At 45.9% G+C, this 2,736-nt stretch overlaps 1 pseudogene; it reads right to left on the reverse strand.

Annotated features, from left to right (window-relative positions):
• Positions 1-271: 271 nt before the first annotated feature.
• On the reverse strand, positions 272-1,901 carry LOC147461087 (uncharacterized; annotated as a pseudogene).
• Positions 1,902-2,736: the final 835 nt, after the last annotated feature.

The following is a 2,736-nucleotide window of genomic DNA, read 5'->3' on the forward strand; positions in this document are numbered from 1 at the left end:
CCACGAAAACATCCAAGAGATTATAATACCTGTGAGAGAATGCGTAGTGCAAGTGTGGCCAAATTTGGATGACCCGCTCTTCCATAGTTTTGCCACCAGCTGAGTGGAAGCTTGGTAGCTTCCCGTCTCAAGGACACACTCCTCAAGAAAGACGGTCCCAAATTGTTCATATAGCTGCTCATCTTATTGTCGACCTCCAGTTGCTCATCTTCAGTGAACATAATGTCCATATGCCCTATCGTAATGTAAGCAAACTACTCTCTGTAAAAAGCTATGGAGTCTTGTAGAGAGGATGGAGTATAGCAGCCATCCCATGAATGGGACGATGCATATATATCCATCGGGTCTCCACAATGGCAAGAATGTCATCCCGCCTGCAACTCACAAGTGACAATACTTCAGAGTTAAGATTAAAAACAAATACTTGTTCCAAAGATCAAGGCTGAGCCAAAATATGATACATGACACGAAGACTTATCGCTCTGATGTCAAGGAGGCACATGCTGCTATGTGCTGCTTCATCTGCATAAGCAGATGATACACAAGGCCAAGACTGGATCCCTCCATGTCTGTCACACGCAAGAGAACGTAGAGAGGCTGGAGAGCCACTGCCAAGGAGTGCACCTCTGCCCAGAAGCTCTCATCCAAAACTTTCCTCTGTATGTACTTGGTATGCTCAGTCTATGAATGGTGCATCAATTGCCACTTAGGGTTCACGACTGTCTGCAACAGTGGATCCCTCAATCTGTAAAGCCTCTGAAGTACTAGGTACATTTATGAAAACCTAGTCCTCGAGGGACGCACCATGTCTAGTGTACTGTGACTCCTGAATATAGCAAATGCCTGATGGTTTTTGCGGAAGAAAGTAGTCATCTTCGCCGCATCAGAAACAATAGGCTTTACCCAAGACAGCTTGCCAATATCCTCCATGAGCAAGTCGAGGCAATGTGCAGCACATGGAGTTCGAACTATGTGAGGGAACTCTGCCTCAACCATCTCCCCCATAGACTTGCAGTTGGATGCATTGTCCGTGACAACCTGCAAAACCATACGAACAAGGTGGATTATTACTTACAAGATACAACTACTAAATAGTAAAAATCAAAAGAGTGAAGACTGATTAGAGATAGCGTATACGAAGTGAGAGAGAGCCATGGATTGTGGAATACCTGCACCACATTATCCTTCCCGACCTCCTTGATGGCCGTCCGAATGTGCCCAAAAATGAAATCCACATCAATGCGCTCACCAGCCTTGCCCGCGTCCACGGCACGTGGGAAGTATGTACCAAGGCAAGAGGAAACAAGAATGTTGATAATGTGGCGTCTGCGAATATCACTCCACCCGTCAGAGATGATGGTACAACCAAACTGCTGCCACCCAAATTTCACTGGGACTCTCGCTGCTCATCTAACATGGATGTGCGCATCTTTTGATAATCCAAGCCACTCCAAGAATCTATGGCACCAACTTGTGCAATGGCTCGAACCATTCGCTTCCATTGCTCTGTCCGCAAGACATTAAATGCAATGTTGCACTCTATGAGAGTGTGAGAAATCTCTGTCTGTGCAATCTTTTGCCGCTCTTTTACCCAAGACTGTGCATGGACACGTGAAGGCAAAGTAGACTGTGTATACACGTATGTCTCTTGATCTGTATCCTCATCTACATCTTGAGAACAACGAGCCCTTTTCTTGTTGTGTCCCTGTATGTGAAAAATCTGTAAACAATGCATCCTGCAAGGCATCCTGTGTTGCCTGATTTTCTTTCTTACCCTTGGACGAGGGAAGACCCCCTCCCGGGAAGTGCTCCAACCTCAAAGAATCCTTTATCGCTGGCGGAATAAGCTTGCACCCTCCACACTGGCCAGTAGTGCCAATGCCAGTAAGGTGCCTCAACATACGCGTCACCGTACTTGTCTTCTGTTTTCCACAATATTTGCAGGCCCAAGTACGTGTTCTTGATCCTTCTTTCCCTCTTGTATTTACCACCGCAATGACAGTGGTGTGTGCGCTCCAGACTAGGTTGGGTTTGCAAGGCATGGTGTACCTACAGATTGGTGAACAAAAACATTGATACTATCGCGATAAACACACAAGGTATGAGTGAGGGAGACGGGAGAGACTCACGAGGACGAGCACTTACCTTTACCGCGCACAAAGTTGCGCTGCAGGTGAGTTTGCAGAGCTCTGTCTGCAATAAACAGGCGCCCAAACTCTCTCTGTAGTACTGTGGAGTCAATAGTTTGCAATAAACAGGCGCCCAAACTCACTTTGTCTCAATAACCAGGCGGCCAAACCCCCAAAACAGAGGCGAAATTAAATCCGAAAACGCGAAGGGAATATTCGTTTTGTTTTTTCTATTTTTTGGTACAGTACGGATCCGTACCGTACTGTATGGACGTATGGTACCGTACGAATTCGTACGTACGTACGGATCCTACCTTGTGCCACATCAACAATTCTTACAAGGCCCATTTTTGAGTCCAAACTTTTCCTATTGAGCATGAAAAGCATGTAAAATTATTTCAAGGATAGCAGAGAATAGAGAGGGGTCATCTAATTTTTCAAAAAGTCCTTGATTCTTGCAATAAAATTAGGATTTTGAAAAATCGAGGCTCGACAGTGCCGTAGCGTTGCGGGGAGGCGGGCACATGCTCTCTCTCTCTCTCTCTCTCTCTCTCTCTCTCTCTCTCTCTCTCTTTATTTACTTGGTGAGCCAAGGCTCTTTCTCCTT

This window comes from Adiantum capillus-veneris, chromosome 3, assembly GCF_014529385.1.
Source record: "Adiantum capillus-veneris isolate H3 chromosome 3, ASM1452938v2, whole genome shotgun sequence".
NCBI classification, from domain to species: Eukaryota; Viridiplantae; Streptophyta; class Polypodiopsida; order Polypodiales; family Pteridaceae; genus Adiantum; species Adiantum capillus-veneris.